Genomic DNA, 26,427 nt, shown 5'->3' on the forward strand with positions numbered 1-26,427 from the left:
AACAATACTAGCTTTATTTTCATGACTCTTCCACTGGCTATGCCATCTGCATTGATCTTTTGACTACAGGGCCCACTCTTCCCCCACCCTGCTGGGTATTTTGAGGTATTTCCTCCCCTGCTAACCACTAGACAACTGGGGGATGGGGAGGAGAACTTAGGTGTAAAATAGATCCTGGAACTGGCAAATGGTGGTAATTTGCCTCCAGTGAGTGAACACTCCCCCTCTTTCCTTCCTGTAACACAGATTTTGCAAACAAAGTATTTTTAAAATTCTATTTTTGTGATCATATTTTCCACAACAGTATAAAGTCCTGAGGCATAAATGAACATCATTGTCTGTCTGAGTGCTGCTTTTATTGTCGTTGTTATTGTTAGGTAATTAAATTGACCCTTTATTTGATACTATCTTTCCCACCACTGGAATAAACCATACATACTATCACTTGCTCCTATTCCTCTAGAATGAGCCTTCTCTCCCCCCACCCCACTCAAATCTTACTGCCTCTTTCAACATCAATTAATATTTGCTGACAACAGTTTATATTTTTTTTTAAGATTTTATTTATTCATGAGACACAGAGAAAGAGAGAGGGGCAGAGACACAGGCAGAGGGAGAAGCAGGCTCCATGCAGGGAGCCTGACGTGGGACTCGATTCCGGGTCTCCAGGATCACGCCCTGGGCTGAAGGCGGCGCTAAACCGGTGAGCCACCAGGGCTGCCCAACAGTTTATATTTGTACAAGGCATAAAATGTAAACATTGATCTCCAGAAGGTTCTGATCAACAGAAGGTTACAAGGCATGTAGATAAAACATGTATACATAATAAATATAATGAATGACTATATAGTAGTGGGTAGTAACTGAATGGTTTGGACAATAAAATATTAATAGACTTTGTAAAAATAATTTGGGAATAATTAGGGAAGAAACCTCATATAGAAGGTAGAATTTGAATGGAACACTTCTAGATATGTGGGAATTCATTTAGAAAAAAAAAAAACAAAAAAAAATTTTAAAATCCTTATGGCATAGTGTAGAAACTATGAGTAGGCTAGTTTGGCTGGAGTTGGGATTTTTGGAGAAAAATGATAATTGGGAGAAAAATAGGCTATGCCTGGAAATATGTATAGCAATTAGAATTAGGAAGGAGGTGATTCAATAGATAAGGCTTGATGATCAAGAACTTTCTTGGGTAGGCAAAGAAAGCCATTGAAGAATTTTTTTGGTGGAAAAAAGCATTTAAAAAAAAAGGAAAGAAGCATAATTGGTGGAACAATATTTTGGTACAATGATAGTCACATGAGGATTCAGGATTAATTGAACTGCTGAAGACTGAAAGCAAAATATCATTGCTGTACTTTAAGTATTAAATTAGCATGAACATGGTGACAGTGGTAATAGAAAAGAGAGTTGAGATGGAAATCATTAAGGAAAAATTGATAAGAATTAGACACTATATATCAGGGAGAAAAAGATAGAAAGGAAGAAAAAATGCTTCTGTTTCAAAACAGAGTAAAAGAAATGGTGGCATCATTACTAGAAAAAGTGAAGTCTGAAAGTCGAGAAAAATGAGTAATTTTTTCCATGTTGAGTTCCATGAAATCTTGCTCAACTATTTTAATCTTTTTTGCCTACCCTAAAACTTGGTGACTTAATAAGAATTCATTATGCTGACAGTTCTGTGGGTTGGTTGGATAGCTCTGAGAGGGGAAACTAAAGAGACTTCATTTTTAGAAAGATTCCATCTCTACAGTTTTTCTGCTAGGCTGCATTTCCTCATGTTCCATATTTCATCTTACATCTGAATAAATCAAAGAAGCTATGTTCCCACTCCAAGAAGGAAGCAAGACAGTCATTCTTTGAATTTCATCTTAGGACCCCAAACACCTGATGACATCCAAGAAGAACTGGATCTCAAATGTGTTCCAGGACATTAGCGTTGAACAAATCTCAGCTGACACTGATATCAATACCCTCTACCTTCAGTGATATGTGAAATAACACCTATTGTTCACCTGTCAGTCACCTTTGGTCAGACCCTACCCTGGATTCCTGAAGGAACATATACCCTGTACCCCTTTCCAATTTAAACCCATAACCCCCGGGTAGCCCTGGTGGCGCAGCGGTTTAGTGCCGCCTGCAGCCCGGGGTGTGATCCTGGGAACCCACCAGGGATCAAGTCCCACATCAGGCTTCCTGCATGGAGCCTGCTTCTCCCTCTGCCTGTGTCTCTGCCTCTCTCTCGCTCTCTCTGAATGAATAAATAAATAAATCTTTAAAAAAAATAAAAAATAAAAAAAAATAAAACCCATAACCCCAAGCAATAAAGAGACTCAATCTCCTTTCCTTTCCGAGTCTCCCAAACACTCCATTTGCTATATTCTATCACTTATACTACTCAGTAAACTATGTTTTCACTTCCTCCTAACTTGAATTTTACTTCTATCTTGTGTGAAGCCAAGAACCCTCTTGGCTGGTCCTGTGGGACACCCCCTGGGTCCTCAGACCCAACCTGCCTATGTCAGTTTTGTAGGTTTTGCTGGACCCACTCATGTAACTGCATATCTGTCAGGTCTCGGGTCTCTTCTGCATGGCTTGCATCCGATGGCAGGATAGATTGGCTCTAACGTGGTGGCCTCAAGCAGCATTCCAATAGGGCAAAAGCTATCTGCTAGTGAAATTTATTGCCTTCATTGTTTCCAAAGTTTGAAAAGTACATCTGTGGTCAGGATCCATAGTCATGAGCTAGGCACCTCTTTCCTTGAAAAGTGACCTTGATGCCTAAAATGACATCAAATTCAATTGTTTGTTTTTTATGTTTAGGGTCTTGAAAGGTAGGCTTTCTTTAATTGAAGTGTTGCATAAATACAAAAATTCTCATGACAGAGAGTAAGATACAAAGACAAAAACATCCTTTATACTCTTTTCCTTCAACTTTGTCTTAGTTTTTAAAACTTATATATTGAGAATCAAATAATCCTAGCCTTGGGGCACTTTGAACTTTTTTAAAAAAGATTTTATTTATTTGAGAAAGAGGGAGAGAGCACACGAGCAGGGAGGAGGATGTAGAAGAGCAGGCAGGAGGAACAGAGGAAGAGGGAAAAGCAGACTCCTCACTAAGCAGGAAGCCTGATGCAGGGCTCACCCTATGACCCTGGAATCATGAACTGGGCTTAACTGACTGAGCACCCAGGCACCTCAGAGGGGCACCTTGAACTTCTAATGACAGTCTATCAAATCCATCTCTTTCTAGTTAAAAGACAGATTATCTAATGTTCCAAGAGTCCTTGTCATCCACAGCTTTCCCTACTTTTTGTTTTTCTGACTCAAGAAATAGAAGTGATGGTTTGAGATGTTCCCTGAGGATTAGTAGTTTTGTGAAAAATAAGCACAGATTAGCAGAATGAGGACACTTAGTCAGTTTCCTCAATTACTACAGGCTTGGAGTAGCAACACATGAAGATTTAATAACTAAGAGGTAAGGAAAAAATAGCGATGGATGACATTGGAAAGTTGCTTGGAAAATTTTTGCTCGGGATCAAATAGAATAACTAAAGAATGAAGCTGATCATAGGATATAATACTTTGATGTTTCATTATGTAACAAGTTAAAATCTAAATTTAGTAGTTATTTTTAAATACTTTAAAGAATATTTTTTTAAGTAATCTCTACACTCACCATGGGACTCAAACTTACAACCCCTAGATTACAAGTTGCATATTCCACCAACTGAGCCACCCTTGCATCCCCTAAAATATTTTTTATAGTCAAAATCATAATTGACTGAATCAAAGTCTCATCTCAGCTCTCTTATCTTACCAGGGTGTAACCCATTTACAGACAAGAAAACACTGATGGGCCTCCTTATCACGTGGTAATGGTGACTGGAATTACAGAAATGGTATCTAGGAGAAAATAGGTACCTTGTTCCTTGTGGCTTTTTTTTTTTTAATCATTCTCTATTAAGTCATTACAAAACACACAGGTGTTGCTTAAGACGTGGTACTTCTGAATAACAGAAGGAAAACTTAGCAAAAACTTTGGATTTCTAATCTTCTGAACAATGCACAAATTTCAAAATATGAATGGAAGGAACACGTATCCACTCTATGAAATCTAGAAACTGCTACATCAGCTAAAAAAGAGCTTATCTGGAGCTTTTGTTCATCATTCATTGAGCTCTTATCAGATTCCTCACTAAGAGAGATCCAAACGTCCTTCTCATTCCTCAAGCTTCCAGTTCTATCCCACCTCTGGTCAAGCTTTCTTATTCTGGAAAGAGCAAAACCAATACCTACGTTCAGATATCTGACGTGGGGCACCTAGATCTAATTCGCCACCATATTAAACCGGGATTTTTTTTTAATTAAACTTTTAAGTTTGAGATGAAACTTATATACTCACAATCCCATGTAACATTTGTCCAGTTTCCCCTAGTAGCAGCACCTTGGAAAACTCTAGCATAATAACATAACTACCACCTGATACTGTTAGCTCTTCAAAAGAATGTCTTATTGTTTCATGGGCTAGCTAGCTCCCCTGCACTCACCGGCCAGCAGGGGTAGCCTGCACAAGCTAATTGTATGACCCAGTTAAGTTTTGAATCATGCTGGAAGAACTGGGTTTGTCATATTAATCACGCTGAATGAAACTAATTATATACGTGTGAATTGTTCAAGTTTAATACCATTAAAGGAATGATTCTCTTTGGGACTGTGGGGAAAAGTACTAAGAAAAATCTTAGGTATTTTTGATGACTTATTGATTGCATTGTCTTCAAAATATACTCCCTTTTCCCATTCTGATAAACTTTCATGTGCAGTGGTATGGTGGGCAAAACTCTCACTATAGCACCAAATTTTCCACCCATATGTTATACATGCCCTGATAATTCCTGGGACTGTGAATATAATGACTTTTCCTCTTGTGATTATGTTTTTATATGGCAGAAGTGACTTTGAGATATGGCGATTATCTAGGTGGGCCCGACCTAACTATATGAACTCTTTAAAAAGTAGGGAGTTTTCTTTGGCTGGTTGTAGAAGGCAAAATTTGAGAACTGTGCTCTGGCTGGCCTGGAAGAAAGCAAACATACCATGTTGTGCTGTAACAATGGTGACCACGGGCTTCTTTCCGTGCCAATAGCGCTCTCGCAAAGTTGGTGAATGTTCCTAAAACCCACTGGACTTTCTGCAAGAAGTGTGGTAAGCACCAACCCCTCAAAATGACATAGTACAAGAAAGGCAGGATCCCTGAGTGGCTCAGCGGTTTGGCACCTGCCTTCGGCCCAGGGATGGTCCTGAAGTCCCACATCAGGCTCCCTGCATGGAGCCTGCTTCTCCCTCTGCCTGTATCTCTGATTCTCTCTCTCTCTCTCTCTCTCTGTGTGTGTGTGTGTGTGTGTCTCTCATGAATAAATAAATAAAATCCTTATTAAAAAAAAAAAGAGAGAGAAAAAAGAAAGGCAAAGATTCTCTTTATGCCCAGGGAAAGCGGCGTTATGGCAGGAAGCAGAGTGGCTATTGTGGGCAGACTAAGCCAATTTTCCGGGAAAAGGCTAAAACTACAAGAAGATTGTGCTGAGGCTTGAATGTGTCAAGCTCAACTGCAGATCTAAGAGGATGCTGGCTGTTAAGAGATGCAAGCATTTTGAACTGGGAGGAGATAAGAGAAAGTGATCCAGTTCTAAGCTTCATATTTTGTTATGAAGACAATAAAATCTTGACATTATGTTCATTTCAACAAACAAACAAACAAACAATGGTGACCACGGGGAAAACACCTAACAGCAGCCTTTAGTTGCTCAGAGTGGGTCCCAGCTGACAGCCAGTGAGTAAACAGAACTTCAGTCCTGCAATCGTAAGGAACTAAATTCTACCAACAATAGCAGTGAGCTTAGAAGTGAAATTTCCCCCAGAGCCTCCAGATAGAAACTCAGTCCAGCTGACTCTTTGATGTCAGCCTTGTAGTACCATGAGCAGAGAACCCAGCCACCATGCCAGACTTCTGAACAGGTGATGAAGTAGATGATGAGAAACTCAGGTGACCCAGTAATGTTCCCTCACAATTCTGTAGTGACCTCTGCCTTTGAAAATCAGCATACTAAAATTAACATTGCGAAACTAGGGCATAACAAAGATTTACAACATAAGGAAAATAAGAATAAATAAAATGTCATGTGGCCCTGACTCATGATGGAGTCATATATGGTAGTAGCAAACCCAGCAGAGCCACGTTTAATTCACTATTGTCATGAATAAGAACTTCTGACAGCTGGCACATATGTCATTCTAAGCTTATGTCTCACTCTGTAAATAACGTAGAAGCCCCTGCTAAACCTCAACATTTCTTAATTATTTCTCTCTGTTACTTCATTTCTCTAAGGAAAGCAGATTTCTCACGGTTGTCGAGGTAACCACTTCTTCCTTTTATTTTCATGGGCACTTAAGAAAAAGTCCATTCTGTGCCTTTTTTATTTTTATTTTTCTTGCTAGGAAGACAAGTTCAGTTCCATTTCAAACTAAATAGCCACGACATAATGATTTTAATATAAATACATAATCTTAGCCCTCTTTGATTGAGAAGTCATATTCATTCATTTATCCAACAAATACCTATTGAGCCTTAAGTGTGTATCTTTAAGTTAGGCTCTGGGGTAAAGAGGAACAACATGATCCCTATTGGAAGAACATACAGCCTAGACATAGAGATGGGCTTCTAACAGAGAAATGCAATGCATCAAGTCAAATGCTATGGGAGAGGCAAGGACAAGGAATTGAGCAAACATTGGGGAATGGCTAATCCGGTTTGGAGTGGGGGGATTAAAAAAGGTTTCCCTTTCTTGGGTGGCTCAGTGGTTGAGTGGTTGGGCGTTTGCCTTTGACTCAGGACATAATCACAGAGTTCTGGGATCGAGTCCCACATCGGGCTCCTGCATGGAGCCTGCTTCTCCCTTTGTCTGTGTCTCTCTCTCTCTGTGTCTTTCATGAATAAATATATAAAGTCTTTAAAAAAAAAAAAACAATTAAAAAAAACAGCACAAATTGTTTTCTTTCAAATTTCTGGTCATTGGACACTGGAAGTCCAAAATCAGGCTGTCACAGGGCTATATTCCTTCTGGATGCTCTAGGGAAGAATCTGTTCCTTATCCTTTCCTACTTCCATAGACCACATACATTCCTTGTCTCATTGGCCCCCTTTCAGTAATGGCATCACTTTGACTTCTACTTCCATATCACATCTCTTTCACTCTGATCCTCCCTCTTGTGAGGGCCTTTGTGATTACATTGAACCCCTTCAAATAATCCAGGATAATCACCTCGTTTCAAAATTCTTAATTTTTTTTTTTCAAAATTCTTAATTTTTCAACCTAATCATACCTGCAAAATCTCTTTTACCTTGTAAGGTAAGAGTTTCTTGGGATTAGGATGTGGATGTCTCCGCGGGCAAAGGGGCATTATTTAGCCTACCATAGGAAGTAACTAGATTGGGAGATTGAAGAGTCTTCCAGGCAGTGGAAACATTTGAAAAAGCTTAAAACAGACCTAGCTGAGGGGAATTACAGAACTTTATAGTTAAATGTCTGTGGCTGTAAAATAAGAGTATTTACCCCACCTCATCATATAGGATAAAATAATACATGTTAAGCTCTAAAAACAGTGTGTTCATTATGTGCCCATGTGTAATGAGGGGGAGGAAATCTACAAAAGAGGCTAAAATAGTAAGCAGAAACCAGAAATCGTAGTAAGCAAGGACAGGCAGGTCTTGTTGAATTAACCTGAGAGGGTTTCATTGAAGAATTTTAAGCAGAAATGTGGCATCACTACACATGTATTTGAGTTGACTGTCCTTGCTGAATGGAAAACAGATTACAAAAGACAAGATAGAGGGCAACCTGGTGACTCAGCGGTTTAGCACCGCCTTCAGCCTGGGGTGGGATCCTGGAGACCCGGGATTGAGTTCCATGTCAGGCTCCCTGCATGGAGCCTGCTTCTCCCTCTGCCTGTGTCTCTGCCTCTCTCTTATGTCTCTTATGAATAAATAAATAAAATTAAAAAAAAAAAAGACAAGATAGTGGTAGTAGGAAGTAGGGCTGGGACAAGGGTGAAGTGAGTAAAGAAAGCATTTGCTTTGTATGCACAATTTAAGGAGGAACTAAAAGGCTCACTAAACAAGATAAATGATATTTTAATGCAATATACTTTTTTAGGATTTTTATTTTTAAGTAATCTCTATATATAGCATGGGACTCAGAGTTAGGGCCTTGAGATCAAGAGTCATACCCTCTACTGACTGCGCCAGTCAGGTGCCCCAATGAATATTAAAAAAAAAAAAAATCAAAATTAATGGGCAGCCCAGGGGGCTCAGCGGTTTAGCGCTGCCTTCATCTCAGGGTGTGATCCTGGAGACCCTGGATCGAATCCCACGTCTGGCTCCCTGCACGGAGCCTGCTTCTCCCTCTGCCTGTGTCTCTGCCTCTCTCTCTCTCTCTGTGTCTCTCATGAATGAATAAATAAATAAAATCTTTTTTAAAAAATCAAAATTAATGCAAAAAAAATCCACAATGAACAATTTATGAAAATTGCAAATGAAGTCAGAGTTCTTAGGGAAATTATTGAAATTATTATGTGAGAGATGATGAGAGTCTGAAGCAGAGAAGTAACAGTGTCAATAAAGACAGTTGCATGGGTTAAGGATTGCTATGAAAGGAATTGTGTCAATGAGGGCTGGCCCTTGTCTAAGAGAGTATACTCAAGGGGAAGCAAAAGTTTAGTTAGGGGAAAGGGTAGAATGTGTCAGAGAGGAAATAAATTCTATTTTGTACATACTGAGCTTAAGAAGAATGTAATACATTCAACTGGATTCATGTAGGCAGGTGAAAAATATGAACATAACAAAGCAAAAATTATTATACCAAACTTTTCTGCTCCCTCACCTGTTATCATCTAAGGTTCTTCACTACTGTCTTCCTGCCAGACCAGTTCTATGGAAGGGAAGAAAAGGATCTTGAAGAACCTAATTCCTTAGAGTACAGGAGCAAAAGCTCGGGAGCTAATTTTTGGAAGGGAGATGACCAGAGAATGTCAGGCATGTGTTAGAGCACTGATGGATCTTCCCTTTGTCCTTGAACCATTTTCAGTTCATTACATTTCAGACTTTTCTGTTCCTTTATGATTCATGACATCAAACTCTAACCTTTGTTGGTACTGTCACTTATTGACAACTTGGTCATTACCTTTTTCTCATAAAAGACTTTGACCCCTGTGAGCCATCCATATCCTGTTATTAACCCAGGGTTCCTTCACTCTAAAATCTTACATGCAAACATACCACTCTAGGACCTTGATCTTCCTTCCAGTTCTTCCCTTAGTCACTCCGTTATCCATCAGTTCCTTGAGCTCATCAAGACTTAATTGCCCTTGACACTCTGATATGGACGCCTATGAGCTCCTTTCCACTTTCACTTCTATTTCTATCCTGTTTATATTGCAGCTGTGCATCACTTCAGACATTCTGTATCAATCTCAATTCCCATACTTAGTTTCCTTTTGTCATATTACCTGATAGACTCTGTAAGGACCATGATATAAATAGATGCATGTTGGGGTACTGGCTGGCTCAGTCAGTAGAGCATACAACTCTTAATCTCAGGGTCATGAGTTCAAGCCCCATGTTGCACGTGGAACCTACTCAAAAATAAATAAATAAATAGATGCACGTTATACATTACACAAGAACATGCTACAAAGGGAGGAAATGGAAACCAACCCAGACTCTATTCAAGGTCTTGAGGTAGTTTTTCCCTGAGGGTGCAACTTTTTTCTAATCTGCCACAGTCTAGTGCAGAGATTCACAAACTATGGGCAAACCAAATCTACCAGCTGCCTTTTTTTTTTTTCTGCCTATTTTTTATGGGTCACAAGTTAATAATTATTTTTACATTTTTAACTGATTAAAAAACTCAAAATAAGGATATTTTATGGCACATGAAAATTGTATTAAATTCTAATTCTAGTGTCCATATATAGCTTTATTTGAATATATAGTCATACTTATTCGTTTACACATTGTCTATGACTGATTTCACACTACAGAGGCTGAGTTAAATAGCTGTGATAGAGACCATCTGGCCCACAAATCCTAAAATATGTACTATCTATCTCTTTACAGAAACAAAACTTACCTACCCCTGTCCAGCAGGTCTGTTGCCTGTAATCTCTGTACTAACACCTGGACTGTTAAATATTTGCTAGGGAAAAACCAACAATTGTACAGACTGGTGCATTGGATGATGCATGATCCTAAACCCCACCTGGAAACTCAACATTACCTAGACTTCCTTCTAATTTCCCAAGTCAGCTCTCTTTTCTTCAGCCTTTCACTTTTTTTTTCCTCCTCTAAAGCCTCCAAACATTTCACCCCCTCATCTCAACAGATGCGTCACCTCCTACTTCTAAGTGAAAATAGAAGCCATCAGATTGGTACTCCTTCAGTTTCCTGCTTCTGCACCTACAAATTTGTCTGCAGTTGCCCTCATCCTCTATTTACTACCTCTTGTTTCAACAGAAGAGGGACTTTTCACTCATTTAAAGCAAAGTCTTCGACCAGTACTCTCTAGATACCATCAACCTTCCTCTTCTCCAGAAGCAAATGAAGAAAATCTGACTTCATACAGATATGTATTTGGAAAAAGAAGGAGTATTTATTTTTCAAGATTTATTTCTTTATCTGAGAGAGAGAGAGCCTGAGGGGCTGAGGGGCTGAGGCAGACACAGAGGGAGAGAATCTCAAGCAGACTCCCCACTGAGCATGAAGCCCATAACCAGGGCTCCATCTCAGGACCCTGAGATCATGATCTGAGCCAAAACCAAGAGTCAGACGCTGATTCATCTGAGCCACCCAGGTGCCCCAAGAGCATGATACTCTTGATCTCAGGGTCATGAGATTGAGCTCCACATTGGGTGTAGAGATTGCTTAAAAAAATAAAATCTTTAAAAAAAGAAAATATTTCCCTGAATTATGCAGATCTTCCAAATATTTACACATCTCATGTGATATCCAAAACAATCAGATTTGCTCTTATCACCACCCATCTCATCAAACAAGTATTGGGAACCTATCAAGCTCAGGAGCAGCTATAAATCTTCCAAAATTAGGGCGGCCCGGGTGGCTCAGTGGTTTAGCACCACCTTCAGCCCAGGGTGTGACCCAGGATCGCGTCTCATGTCAGGCTCCCTGCATGGAGCCTGCTTCTCCCTTTGCCTGTGTCTCTGCCTCTGTGTGTGTCTCTCATGAGTAAATAAATAAAATCTTTAAAAATAAATAAATAAATAAATAAATAAATAAATAAATAAATAAATCTTCCAAAAGTATAAGTTTTGTTTAAAAGTTCAAATTTTATCAGTGCCAACAAATGCCATCAGTTGTTTTCCTCGAAGTGCCAAGGTCACTTGGTTCCTTTTCAAGAAAATGTCTATTAAGAACCCAAGTCTGAAAAGGCTAATTTTTTTTCTGTTAGCCATTTTTTTTTCAAATAAAAATTGTGTTCCATGAATAATATTACTTAGTTCAACAATGACACAAGTGTCTTTCTTTAAGATAAGCATAGTTCTTTGGCTTGTACTAAAAGTGCTATAAAAAGACTTTCCATGTTGATAGGATGTTAAGTAAATATGTACTTAAGGGTTGAGATTTAATGAGTAATGTTTACTCTTTCCTCAAGAACATTTTTCAATGAAACTGATACTTTTAACTACAAGAGCAATGATGAAAAGTACAAAGGCTTCTAATAGAGTTCAATGATACTGTCTTGATTTGTGCTAAAGTGGCAGCAGATTTACCCACCATTGTTTTTGTATTTTCAGTGCAATTCTTAATACCATTATTTTTAAAAGGCAGATAGTGTTTGTGTATTATTACAAAAATAGGTCTGACCTCCAGGACTCCATATAAAAATCTCAGAGAACCCCATGGAGCCACAAATCATAATTTGAGAGTTGCTCTTAACATTCAAGTGTTCCAGGACTTAATCTTGGTATTTTCCCTTCTCAGTTTATTCTAAGTTCGTAGAAAATCCTTAGTCTAGTGACTTTAAATTATCTATCCTCATGACTTCTAAATTTATGTCTCCAGCCTGAATATTTCTCCTGTAGACTAGATGTGTATAGATATTGTGATTTACAAGAAATGTATATTTGGATTTCATCTCACTTCTGGCCTAGAGCCCCTAAAAATCAGGAATTTCCTGAGTAATAAGAATGATGTATCTTGATATTCAAAACAAACCTATTTCAACCACACCCAAGTTTATGCTAATGAGAAGACTTTGGAAAGCATCTAAGAATGGGTGCTGCCTGCAAGGGGAACCAACCTGGTGATTAGATGGTTGGAATTTTCTGTCCTATCCCCCTGAACTCTGGGGAAGGGGGCTGGAAGTTAAATCTATGGCCAGTGATTTAATCCTGCCTACAGAATTGGAGTCTTCATAAAAACCCTAAAGACCAGGGCCAGAGTCCCCAGGTTTGTGAACACATGGAAATTGGAGTAGCACTCCTGAAGAGGACCCCGAAGCTCCATGTTCTTTCCCACATACCTTGCTCTATGCATCGCTTCTATCTGGCTGCTCCTGAATTATCCTTTCATAACAAAGTGGTAATCTAGCAAGCAAATGGTTCTCTAAATATATGAGTTACTCTGGCAAGTTAATCAAACCCAAGGAGTGGGTTGTTGGAATCTCTAACCTATAGTCATTTGGTCAGAAACAGAAGTGACAACCTGGATTTGCACTGCAATCTGAAGTAGGGGGAGGGCAGTCTTGTAGGACTGAGTCTTTATCCCATGGGATCTGAGACTATTATCAAGTAGATAGTGTCAGAAATGAGTTAGGTTGTAGGGTACCCAGCTGTTATTGAAAGAATTGTGGGGGGAGGGATGCCTGGGTGGCTCAGTGACTGAGCGTCTGCCTTTGGCCCATGGTGTGATCCTGGAGTCCTGGGATTAAGTCCCACATCGGGCTCCCTGCATGGAGCCTGCTTCTCTCTCTGCCTGTGTCTCTGCCTTTCTCTCTGTGTGTCTCATGAATAAATAAATAAAATCTTTAAAAAAAAAAAAAAGGAATTGCGGGGGGAAAAACCCACACATCGATATTGGGTGCAGAAACATAATAGGTATTTCAAATCTAATATTTTCCAACAGAATTCCTGATCCTCCCCAAATTGCTGTTTGCATTCTCCGCCTTCTCATTAAATGATCTCATCTGTTTCCTTGCTCAGGCAAAAATTATTTGAGCCATCCTTGACTGTCTTTCTTTTGTACCTCACATTCATTTTGTCAGCAACCTTGTTTGTAGATTCAGAAATCAGATTCTTACCATTTCTCATTATCTGCACAGCTACCACCCATGTGGTCCAAGCCTCTGTTATATCTTACCTAGATCATTCCACCACCTTTCTAACTGGTCTTGTTTCTTCCCTTGGCTACCTATGGGTTTTTTGTTTGTTTTTTCTTCATAGTAGCAGCCAGAATAATTTTTTTGAAAGATCAGATCATGTCACTCCTTGGCTCAAAAACTATCTTCCTATAGGTATTAGTCAGTGTGGGCAACCATAACAAAATGCCATAAACTACATAGCTCAACCAACAGAACTTTATATTCTCACAGTCTTAGAAACCAGAAATCTAAGATCATGGTGCCAACCTGGTTGGGTTCTGGTGAAAGTTCTCTTCCTGGCTTGAAGACTGTCTTCTCACTGTGTCTTCACATGTCAGAGAAAATATGAGGAAGATCTCTGGTGTTTTTTTCCTAATAAGGATATTGATACTATTGGATCAGAGCCCTACCTATATGACCTCATTTAACCTTACTTTCCTCTGTCTTCAATACAGTCTCATGGGGGGTTAGTACTTCAACATGTGAATGGCGGGGGGTAGGGGGGTGGGCAGGGAGAAGACACAATTCAGTTCATAAAACCATTTTTTCATTTAGACTAAAAGCCAAAATCTTTATGATGATGCTTTAGTTATCTATTGCTGCATAAAAATCAACCCCAAAATTTAGTGGCTTAGAACAACATCCATTTTATTTGCTCATAATTCATGGATCAGAGCAATTTGGGCTAGGCTTAAGTGGGAGATTCTTCTGCTTCTTTTACCTAGGATTACTCATTTGTCTACAGTCATCTGGTAACCTGATGAGGGATGAACTGAGAAAAAGAGCTCACTCATAAGTCTTGTAAGTGCTGCTTTTGGTAGGGCCATGTGATCCCCCATATAGCAGCCTAGTCCAGACTTCTTCACATGGCAATCTCAAGACTACAAATAAAGAGCTAGCCCCAAAGTATAAGTGTTTTTCTAAGCCTCTGTTTTCATCATGATTACTAATGTTGCATTGGCCAAAGCAAATCATAAAGTCTAGCTTAGAATCAATGTAGGAAGGCACTAGACAAGGATGTGGATCAGTGGTGTGCCAAGGATAAGATGGTAGAAGCAGTCTACCCTAGGAATGGGCATGAAGCGGGTATATTGCCAGGGGAATTTTATTTTATTTATTACTTGGTTTTTTAATATTTTATTTCTGAGTTTTTTGTTGTTGTTAAGATTTTACCTTTAAGTAATCTCTACACTCAATCCCCAATGTGGGGCTTTAACTCACAAACCCAAGATCAAGAGTCCCATGCTCTACTGATTGAGCCAGCCAGGAGTCCCAAAAGGACACTAAATTTTTTTTTTGGGGGGGGGGTTTAAAAAAGATTTATTTATTTGAGAGAGAGAGGAAGAGCTAACAGGGTAAGGGTTAGAGGGAGACAACATCCAAGCAAATTCCTGCTGAGCGTGGAGCCTGCATCTCATGACCTTGAGATCACAACCTGAGCCAAAATCTAGAGTCAGATGCCCAACTGACTGAGCCACCCAGCTGCCCCAATACTATTAAGTTTTAATAATACATATATAAACTTCAGATGTCACATTTTTATTCCTTTTTAAATTAGCATTTTCTTCTACATGATAGTAAATGAAGAGAACTTCCCATTATGTGGTTACCTCTAACACATGGACTCAATTATTAGTTTTCTAGGGCTGCCACATAACAAATACCACAAACTTGGCAGTTTGAACTACAGAAATTTATTGTCTCACAATTCTGGAGGCTAGACGTCTAAAAAGAAGTATGGGAGGGTAGGTTTTTTTTCTGAGGGCTATTTAAGAGAAATATTCCATGCCTGTCCCCTAGCTTTTGGTGGTTTGCTAGTAATCTTTGGCATTTAGAAACATCACCCCAATCTCTTTTCTTATCTTCTCATGATATTCTTCTTGTGTGCATGCTTATATCCAGAATTAGCCTTTTGATAAGGACACCAGTAATACTAAATTAGGGAGCCACCCTACTCTGATATGACTGTATCTTAACTAATTACATCTGCAAAAACCCAGACCCAAATAAGAACACATTCTGTGGTACTGGAGACTAGGACTTCAATGTATATGAATCTTGGAGAAGAACATAACGTAATTCAACCATAACATGCATGTTTAGTGAAAAGTTAAGTACTGTATTTTCATTGATGATGGAATAGTAACTTGGACAATGTGTGTGGCACTATTTACATTCACTATTTACATGGGGGCCATAGTTAATGATAGTACTGACTACTGAAAATCCAGAAGACAAATCACTTGAAGAAGCATTGGCATCTACTTCAAAAGTGAGTACCATTTTTTAAAGACTATGCTGAAAGACAAAAATTTAACATGAGCAGGTGTAGAAAGCCCACTTACCTATCACTATGTGATACATTGGATCAAATGACTGTTCAATTAATTTCACGGATCTTTTTTTTTAAGATTTTATTTGACAGGGCACCTGGGTGGTTTAGTAGGTTAAGCATCTACCTTTGGCTAAGGTCATGATCCCAGTGTCATGGGATGGAGCCCCAAATCAGGCTCCCTGCTTAGGGGGGGGGTCTGCTTCTCCCTCTCCCTTTGCCCCTCCCCCTGCTTGCACACTCTGTCAAATAAATAAAATATTTAAGGGGGTGGGGGGTAATGCCTGGGTGGCTCAGCAGTTGAGCATCTGCCTTCAGCTTAAGGCATGGTCCCAGAGTCCCAGGTTTGAGTCCCACATCAGGCTCACCTTGAGGAGCCTGGTTCTCTGCCTATGTCTCTGCCTCTCTCTGTGTGTCTCTCATGAATAAATAAATAAAATCTTTAAAAAAAAGATTTGACACAGAACACAAGAAGGGGGAACAAGAGAGGGAGAAGCAGACTCCCCACTGAGCAGAGCCTGATGTGAGGCTCGATCCTGAGCCAAAAGTGGATGCTTAACAGACTGAGTCACCCACGCATCCTTACTCATTTTTTTATTGACTGATTTCTTATTTACTTACAAAAGTAGAAGTGCACCATTTGGCTCAGTTGGTTAAGTGTCTACCTTCAGCAGGGTCCTGGGATCAAGCCCTGCATCAGGCTCCCTGCTCAGCAGGGAGTCTGCTTCTCCCTCTTCCTCTGTCTGCCACTCCCCCTTCTTGTGCTCTCTATAAAATAAATAAATAAAATCATTAAAATTTTTTTCAATATTGAAACTGAATTTTTACAAAGAATATGCAAATACAAATGCTGATGAATCACAGAATCATGGTAAAAACAATGATCCTAACATTAAGAAATTTGTAGAGCAGGGACTCCTGGGTGGCTCAGAGGTTTAGTGCTTCTTTCAGCCCAGGGTGTGATCCTGGAGACCCGGGATCCAGTCCCATGTCAGGCTCCCTGCATGGAGCCTGCTTCTCCCTCTGCTTCTCCCTCTGCCTGTGTCTCTGCCTCTCTCTGTGTCTCTCATGAATAAATAAAATCTTAAAAAGAAAAAAAGAAAAAAAAAAAAAAAGAAAAAAGAAGAGCTAGAGATGTCAAATAAATATGCAAACAGGTATGAGATTATTAATCACTAGGAAAATGAAAATTAAAACCACAATGATGCTGCTATATACCTATATTAGTCTGCTCTGGCTGCTATCACAGAATATGTCGAGGAGACTTAATTTTTTTTTCACAGTTCTGGAGGCTGGAAGTCAAAAATCAAGGTGCTGATGGGTTGGTTTCTGGGGAAGCCTCTCTTAATTTGCAGATGGCCACTATATCACTCCCCTTTCTCTGTGTCCTCACTAGACCTTTCTTCTGTGTGTGTGGACATCTAGTGTCTCTTTTCTTATAAGGATACTAGTCCTGGGATCCCTGGGTGGCGCAGTGGTTTAGCGCCTGCCTTTGGCCCAGGGCACAATCCTGGAGACCCGGGATTGAATCCCACGTCGGGCTCTCGGTGCATGGAGCCTGCTTCTCCCTCTGCCTGTGTCTCTGCCTCTCTCTCTCTCTCTCTCTGTGTGTGACTATCATAAATAAATAAAAATTAAAAACAAAAAAAAATTTAAAAAAAGGATACTAGTCCTATTGGATTAGGTCTTCAGCCTCATGAACTCATTTAACCTTTATTGTATATTTTTAATTTTTTTAGTATGAAATTAGTTTTTATTTTTACCTCAAAATAAATGCATAACATTTTTCCAAAACTGAACTAAACGTGAACACTTAGAAGGGCGGAAGGAATACTCCCTCCACCCCCACCCCCCCACACCCCCCAGGAAGCCAGTGAGTAAGGCAGACATTGTGATGCGGGTGGTTCTTCCTGCAGGACTAGTCTAGAACCCCCTTCCTCTTCTACTGTCAGTTGTCCCCACCAGGGTGCTGGCCGTAGGGGGACCCCACCCATGCCCCACTCCCAGACCCATACAAACAAGGGATTTGAAAAGTGGGCAAACATCACTTAACACGTGAGCAAACATTCGTAGAAAATCCTTCCTAAGGAGACTGAGTGGAGGTGGATCTCGGGCGGCGGGGCAGCGGCCTTGGCCCAGTCAGGCAGTGCGGGGTGCTGGGCATCCTCATCCCTGCCACCGGGCTATGCCTCAGCCTCTCGCCCCAGCTCACCACAGGGACATCTTGAAGTTGAACTTGAGCTTCAGCAGGTATTTCAGATTGACCTGAGTGAAGTCGTAGACAATGTACTCGTAATACAGCAGGCAGGTGTCGTTGACCCCAGAGGAGATCCTAGTTCCAAGAGGGACTTCTACGCTAGCCAGACTAATACTAGCAGAAGGGTCAGGGGTCATCTTGCCCAAACCTGTGACCCTGTGCTTGCCCTTGGGTAGCTTGCTGATATGTGGTGTGCTTTTAGTTCATACATGTTCCCAAGGGCAACTTCTCCCAGCAGGATCAGGTCTATGGGGTCTCCCTGGGATGTGTGGCAGTAGGTGGCACTCTTGGAGACCATGTTGGCAAAATAGATCCCTTTACCAAACATGTAGCCTGTTACAGGCCTGGGTGGGGGGGACTATCCAGAGGCCCTGGGACAGGATCCCCGTGAAGTTGGTGGTCCTGGACCCGTGCCACAGCAACCTCCGGTTATGCAGCTGCTTGAAGGGCTTGTAGTGCTGGCTCTCGCCTTCACACTGGATCTTAAAAATATCAACTACCTCCAGTTCATATGCGTTGTGCATGGTCAGGTGAGTGTTCTTAACATACTTCCTGCTGGTCTCTGCTTCCTCAGAATCTCTGTTCACCACCTTAATGTCAGTCTTGAGCATCTCATAGTTGACGTCAATGGGGTCCTTGCTGCTGTCATCAGAGCCACCCCTGAGCAAACTGTAGGCCTCCAGCAGGTTGGCCAGCATTTCCCCCTTGGCCTGCACACAATCTGCATTGTTTAGGAGTGGGGCTTCTTCGTCCTAAAGTAGTGGGGGATCAGGGTGTAGAAGCAATTTGTGAGATCCAGGATCTGGGAGTCACTGCTGTCCTGGGACACTGCCTGCTGCTCCTCACTGAGGATGGAGTATGCAGCCTGAATCTGCCATTTGCTCAGCTTCCCCAAGGGCATATTCTGAGAGTCAATCTCATACTCCACCGTGGCTTTCTTCATACTTTCTATGTCAAAGATCATCAATGAGGTCCTGCATGGGCTTGAGGAGCTTGGACTTGGTACCAGGCTTCACCATCAGCTTCTTCACTGCCTCTTCATCCCGGCCATAGTCAATCTCCAGAGGGCAGAATTTTTTGGGATGCTCTGTGAAGTTCTTGGCATGCCAGGCATCCCCAGTTTTCTCTTTATACATTTCATAAAGTGCTCCAAGGCTTCCTCCTTGGATGGCACCTGCTCCAGTTTGTTGCTACCAGTCATGGTGCCCACATGGCCCCAGGACCTGAAGATCCAGTACCTACTTTCTTTGTCATTACAAGCTGCAGCTTGTAATAGGAGTTGGTTCCCTTCACAATGTCTACCAGGCCTAGGGTGGCACTGAACACCTTCCCACCTTTCTCCAGGATGTGTGCAGAGTGTTCCAGACCCGAATCCAGATCGACAGCAGCACCACCTTTCAGAGTTAATTTTATTCTCTTCTCAGATCTGTTGACATCTTACTCCTTGACGGGGCCCTTGCTGTTCTTGGAGAACGCAGTTCCCAATTTGGCTTTAGGGGCCGCAGGCTCTGCTGGCTCCGCCTTCACCTTGGCCCCCCAGGGAGCCAGGACATGGGCAGAGAGCAAGTCCTGAAGGCTCCTGGTGGAATTGGACACGTCCCGGAGGAAATCCACAGACACCACTTGGATGCTGGCCTCTCTCACTTCCTCCATCTTCTTGTTCATATTCTCCACCTCCTTTTTGGTACTGATGAACAGGGAGGCCTGTTGGCTGTGCCCATCAACTTTCCCCTGAGTTCCTCAGTCATGGCCTTCACCTCATCCTTGTATAGTGAGAGTTTCCCAAGAGTCAGGATCTTCATGTTGGATAACAGCTTACCTGGTGGAGCAGAGCTGTTCACGCCAGCAGGCACCGAGGCAGTAGACGGCGGGGGTGCAACTGCCACTGGGGCACTGGTCTCAGGGGGAAATATCCAGTCCTGCTTTTTGATCTTCAACTTCTTAACATAAGAGATTTCTTGGAATTCCTTTGGGGTCACCCACTCTTCTGGCTGGGTGTCTTTGTTTTGACCATACACTTGGTCCAGGCAGTGACATCCCCGGTACAGTGGTAGGCATCACTCTTGAAGACCAGCTGGCCCGAGCATTCCTCCCTCACAGGGAAGGAGGGCACTGAACACCATGCCATCGGTCACTCGGTCCAAGACCGGAGACTCCCCAGATGGCACTTGCTACGTGTTGAAGATGAACAGCTCTTTCAGGTCATTCATAGAACACACTTTCTTTAGCTCGTTCTTGATGTTCCAGATCAGCTTGTTATGGGCCTTCAGGGCCTTCTCAAGCCTACTGTTCTTATCCTTTTCTTTTTTAGATTTCTTCTTGGCCACTTCATCTATCCCATCCACCTCATCGCCTTCCCTCTTCCCTTCCCTCTTGACTCCCAGGAGCTGCTTCTTCAGGCCATCTTTATCCTCTGGAGTGAGGAGGCCAAAACCCTTGAACTGGCTGGTGCTCTACTCAGGCCGGAGCCCTAGCTCCTCCCTGTTCTTAACAAAGCAGTTTGGGGGGATCCCTGGGTGGCGCAGCGGTTTAGCGCCTGCCTTTGGCCCAGGGCGTGATCCTGGAGACTGGGGATCGAATCCCACGTGGGCTCTCAGTGCATGGAGCCTGCTTCTCCCTCGGCCTGTGTCTCTGTCTCTGTCTCTCTCTCTCTGTGTGTGACTATCGTAAATTAAAAAAAAAAATTAAAAAATTTAACAAAGCAGTTTGGGTGGCACCAGCAGTCAATCATGCCTAGTTGGGGCTTCTCTGGATCCAGCGTCTTCTTGGACAGGCGTATCTGGCCCTTTTCTATCTTCTCCAGGCAGCCCTTGCACGTGCTTCTGATGGACTTGGCGAATTTGGCTGCGAAGTCAGCCAGCATCTTGTCTGTCTTGCCGTCTCCTCCAACCTGGCCTTTGCCTGTCATGCCTCCAGCCTCCGCAGTCTTCTTGACTTTCTGCTGGTCGTCTCACCTGGGCTCAGAACCTGTCCACCTCCACGTTGGGGTGCCGGATGGAGTGGCCGACCTTCCAGAAGCAGGAAAAGTGGTACCAGTGTGGGACTTTTCCATTGAACATGGGTGACTGCACCATGATGGCCAAGCGCAGCGAGTCTTTGGGGATGCCCTCGCTGCATTTCTTGCAAGACGCACGCCCGCCCTAGGCGTACTCGACCCAGTAGAGCTTGTCCGAAGACTCGGCCATCATCCGCGCACGCCACCCCCGCCCCCACTCCCGCTCCCCTGAGCACCCCCCTCGCAACTCCCCCCCCCAACCACCAGCCGCCTCAGAGCAGGCTGCGCTGCCCCGCTGCGCCCCGACCCACCGCCCCTTTATTATATCTTTAAAGGCTCTATGTCCAAATATGGTCACGTTGGGGGGTTAGGGCTTCAACACATAAATTTGAGTGGGGGGACACAATTCAGTTCATAACAATTAGGAATTGCTGGTGGAAGTGCAAAATGTAGAGCCATTATATTATTTTTTTTGAAGTTTATTTAAAGTAACTTCTCTATCCCCTGTGGGGCTCGAATTCACAAACCTCAGACCAAAAGTTACATGCCCAGGGGATCCCTGGGTGGCTCAGCGGTTTAGCGCCTGACTTTGGCCCAGGGCGTGAGCTTGGAGTCTTGGAATGTAGTCCCACATCAGGCTTCATGCATGGAGCCTGCTTCTCCCTCTGCCTGTGTCTCTGCCTCTCTGTGTGTGTCTCTCGTGAATAAATAAATAAAATCTTAAAAAAAAAAAAAAGTCACATGCCGAGGGCACCTGGGGGGGGGGGGAGTCACATCCTCTATCAACTGAGCCACCCCGGTATAGACATTTTAAAGATTTAGTTAGTTTAGAGAGAGATAGAATAGGAAATACAGTACGTTCAATGGTACATCCATACAATGAAATGCTACTTAGCAATAAAAGGAAACCTGTTTGCTTATCCATTTAGCTTTTTTTTTTTTTTTTTTTTTTAAGAGAGAAGGGGAGAAGGGGCAGTGAGAGAGGGAGGAAGACTCCATGCCCAGTATGGAGCTGGCTTGGGGTTCCATCTCACGACCCTGATATCATGACCTGAGCTGAAATCAAGAGTCAGACACCCAAATGACTGAGTCACTCAGGCACCCCTCCATTCACTTCGTGATGGACATTTGGGTTGGGTCCGATTTAGAGCTATTAAGAATAAAATTGCTTTGAATAGGGGATCCCTGGGTGGCGCAGCGGTTTAGCGCCTGCCTTTGGCCCAGGGCGCGATCCTGGAGACCCTGGATCGAGTCCCACGTCGGGCTCCCGGTGCATGGAGCCTGCTTCTCCCTCTGCCTGTGTCTCTGCCTCTCTCTCTCTCTCTCTCTCTGTGTGACTATCATAAATAAATAAATAAAAATTAAAAAAAAATTGCTTTGAATATTCAGGGTCAAGTCCTTTTGTAGGTATGAAATGAAGTGTTTTCTTTTTTTTTTAATTTTCATTTATTTTATGATAGTCACAGAGAGAGAGAGAGAGAGAGGCAGAGACACAGGCAGAGGGAGAAGCAGGCTCCATGCACCGGGAGCCCGACGTGGGACTCGATCTGGGGTCTCCAGAATCGCGCTCTGGGCCAAAGGCAAGGGCCAAACCACTGCGCCACCCAGGGATCCCGAAATGAAATGTTTTCATTCCCTTTGGATAAATACCAACGTGTGCTGGGTTGTGCTATAAATGTATGCTTAACTTTGTTTTTTAAAAAATGCCAGGGCGTAAAAAAAAAAAAAAAAAAAAATGCCAGGGCCCCGATGTTGCAGCGGTTTAGCACCACCTTCAGTCCGGGATGTGATCTTGGAGACCCTGGATGAGTCTCATGTCAGGCTCCCTGCATGAAGGCTGTTTCTCCCTCTGCCTATCTCTCTCTCTCATGAATGAATAAATAAAATCTTTAAATAAATAAATAAATAAATAAATAAATAAATAAATAAATAAAATTAAAAATTAAAAAATGCCAGGGAATCCTTGGGTGGCTCAGCGGTTTGGTGCCTCCCTTCTGCCCAGGACATGGTCCTGGAGTCCCAGGATGGAGTCCCACATTGAGCTCCCTGCATGAAGCCTGCTTCTCCCTCTGTCTGTGTTGTGTCTCTGCCTTTCTCTGTGTGCCTCTCATGAATAAATAAATAAAATCTTAAAAAAAAAAATTTTAATGCCAAACTACAGGCTTCTGGGTGGCCCAGTTAAGTGTCTGCCTTCGACTGACGTCATGATCCCAGGGTTCTGGGACTGAGCCCTGCATCAGGCTCCCTCTGTTTTTCCTCCTGCTTGAGCTTTCTCACTCTGTCAAATAAATTTAAAAATCTAAAAAAATAAAATAAGCCAAACTTTTCCAAAGCAGTCACACCATTTGCATTCCCTCCAGAAATCTATAAACCTAAGTTCCTTTATAGTCTTTCCAGCACTTGATGTTGTCTTTTTCTTTTCTTCTTTACTATTTATTTATTTATTTATTTATTTATTTATTTATTTATTTATTTATTTATTTATGAGAGGAAGAAAAAGTACATGAGCACAAGCAGGGGAAGGAAGAGGGAGGGGAAAAGAATCTGCACTGATCATGGAGCCTGAGATCTGCACTGATCATGGAGCCTGAGATCATGACCTGGGATCTCACAACCCTGAGATCATGACCTGAGCCAAAACCAAGAGTTGGATATTTAACCAACTGAGCCACACAGCTGCCCCTATGAAGCTTTTCATATTAGAATCATGAGGATAATCTACAAAATATTAAATCTTTCAAACCCCTGAAAGCACTAAAATAAACCAAAGATGAGCATATTCTCAAACCTACCATAAAATATTAATACTATGATTTTGGTTTGATTTACCATCTTAATATATGTTTCTCAATAGAATTCTGCAGTCATTTTTTTTTTTTTTTAGAATTTTGCATTCATGTCAAGGAAAGACCATTCCTATATCTTATGCATTTGTCAGAATTTGGTCTATGACTTGATACCACTGATATCAAGTCTGTTAAGAAGGGAGAGGGATCCCTGGGTGGCGCAGCGGTTTGGCGCCTGCCTTTGGCCCAGGGCGCAATCCTGGAGACCCGGGATCGAATCCCACATCGGGCTCCCAGTGCATGGAGCCTGCTTCTCCCTCTGCCTGTGTCTCTGCCCCTCTCTCTCTCTGTGACTATCATAAAATAAAAAATAAAAAAAAAAGAAGGGGGAGAGTGGAGAAATATTCATGCCTACTTTTCATTGGTAGAAGCTACCAGTATTTACAAAAATATTCAGAAATTATTAACTGGCTAAAATAGTTTAAGTCTCTTGAAATACATTATCTTTCAACCCCTGGCACATAATAGATTAGCAGTGAATAATTGCATAAATTGGTTAAGATATTATATAAATATATAATCTTGTTTTACTCTTCTTAAAGGCATTATAAATTTGATAGCAGAACATTTGTTTATATATCCCACTCTTATCTCAAATTCAACATGTTTGAAGCCTTAATTATTGTCATTATTACCCTAAATGTGTCCCACTGTCCCAAAAATATTCTCATATATCCTGTTTTCATTAGTTATTGTTGTATAATAAACCACCCCAGTAATTTGGTGATTTTTTTTTAAAGATTTTATTTATTTATTCATGAGAAACACAGAGAGGGAGAGAGGCAGAGACACAGGCCGAGGGAGAAGCAGGCTCCATGCAGGGAGCCCGACGTGGGACTTGATCCCAGGACTCCAGGATCACGCCCTGGGCCGAAGGCAGGAGCTAAACCACTGAGCCACCGGGACTGCCCAAATAAATAAAATCTTAAAAAAAAAAAAAAAAAAAAAACAACTAAGCTTTTGTCATCTAAGTCCAAAGGTGGAGAAGACTCCCCAGGTTCAGTTAATCTTGATCTGGAGACCTGTGAGTTAAAAACACCTGTCTCCCCACGCCCTACACCTGACTACACTTATATATATGAGTGAGAAAAGTATAGGATAACTACAAGAGAAGCTCATGTCCTAAAAGCAGGAAATAGAAGACATGTACTAGTCACTGTCCATATCTGAAATCTGGGAAGTGCATGTAGCCATTTCCCAACCTCCAGAGATGGGTCCTACTTCTATTCTCTGAAACTTTTCTGAATTCACTGTTCTATGGATTCTTGGTTTTGGCCTCTGTGCGATCTTTGGTCTGCCTAAATTATCATTCTTTTTCCATAAGTAATTCTCACAGCCTGCTTTCTTCCATCAGAATTTCTGGGCCCAGGGTAGCTCAGTGGTTCAGTGCTGCTTTCACCCGGGGTGTGATCCTGGAGACCTGGTATCAAGTCCCGCGTCGGGCTCCCTGCATGGAGCCTCCTTCTCTCTCTGTCTCTCATGAATAAAAAAAAAAAAAAAAAAGTTCTGGGCCCAGAGTCTTCTTTCAAAGTTAACTTTATCCCTTGGTATAAGATAATGATGCTTTTGCTGGGACAATTCTTTTAATGATTTTGGAAGTTGTATGTAAATCTTTTTTGGGGGGATCCCTGGGTGGCTCAGTGGTTTAGCCCTGAATAAATAAATAAAACCTTAAAAAAATATTTTGGGGGTTCATTCTATGTGGGCTTCAAAAGCCATTTTGATAGTTGTTTGCAAGATAGCCCCTTTCTCGGGATCCCTGGGTGGCTCAGCTGTTTGGCTACCTGCTTTCTGCCCAGGGTGTGATCCTGGAGTCCCCGGATGGAGTCCCACATCGGGCTCCCTACGTGGAGCTTGCTTCTCCCTCTGCCTGTGTCTCTGCCTGCCTCTCTCTGTGTGTCTCTCATGAATTAATAAATAAAATCTAAAAAAAAAAAAACCCTTTCTCTACTTGGGGCATATTAAGCTACTATGGGATGATGCCCTTATGATTCTTAGAGATACCTTTCCATAGAAATCTATGAATTTACAAGACACTTCCTTAAGTCATTCTGAAGTCTTTTTTTTTTTCTAAGATTCACTTAGGTTCACCAGAATCACTACCTGAGCCAAAGGCAATGCTCAACCACTGAGCTACCCAAGTGTCCCCCCCCTTTTTTTAAGCAGGCGCTACACCCAACATGGGACTTGAACTCATGACCCTGAGATCAAGAGTCACCTGCTCTATTGACTGACCTAGCCAGGTACCCTCTCATTTTGAGGTCTTGTTTTTTTTTTGTTTTTTTTTCAAGATTTTATTTATTTATTCATGAGCGACACACAGAGAGAGGCAGAGACACAGGCAGAGGGAGAAGCAGGCTCCATGCAGGGAGCCCATTGTGGGACTCTATCCTGGGTCTCCAGGATCACTCTCCAGGCCAAAGGTAGACACCCAACCGCTGAGCCACCCAGGCATCCCTCCTTTTGAAGCCTTAACTAAAGGTCTTACAGCTGCACTTGACTGGAAAGACTTGTCAGCCTTGTGTATGTCCTTTAAATTCCACTTGCAAACTGAACAATCCCTT

The 26,427-nt window shown here is 42.0% G+C and overlaps 1 pseudogene; it reads right to left on the reverse strand.

Moving 5' to 3' along the window:
- Positions 1-17,888: 17,888 nt before the first annotated feature.
- Positions 17,889-21,207, reverse strand: LOC129505460 (poly [ADP-ribose] polymerase 1-like; annotated as a pseudogene).
- Positions 21,208-26,427: the final 5,220 nt, after the last annotated feature.

Source organism: Nyctereutes procyonoides, unplaced genomic scaffold (assembly GCF_905146905.1).
Source record: "Nyctereutes procyonoides isolate TBG_1078 unplaced genomic scaffold, NYPRO_anot_genome, whole genome shotgun sequence".
Lineage (NCBI taxonomy): Eukaryota > Metazoa > Chordata > Mammalia > Carnivora > Canidae > Nyctereutes > Nyctereutes procyonoides.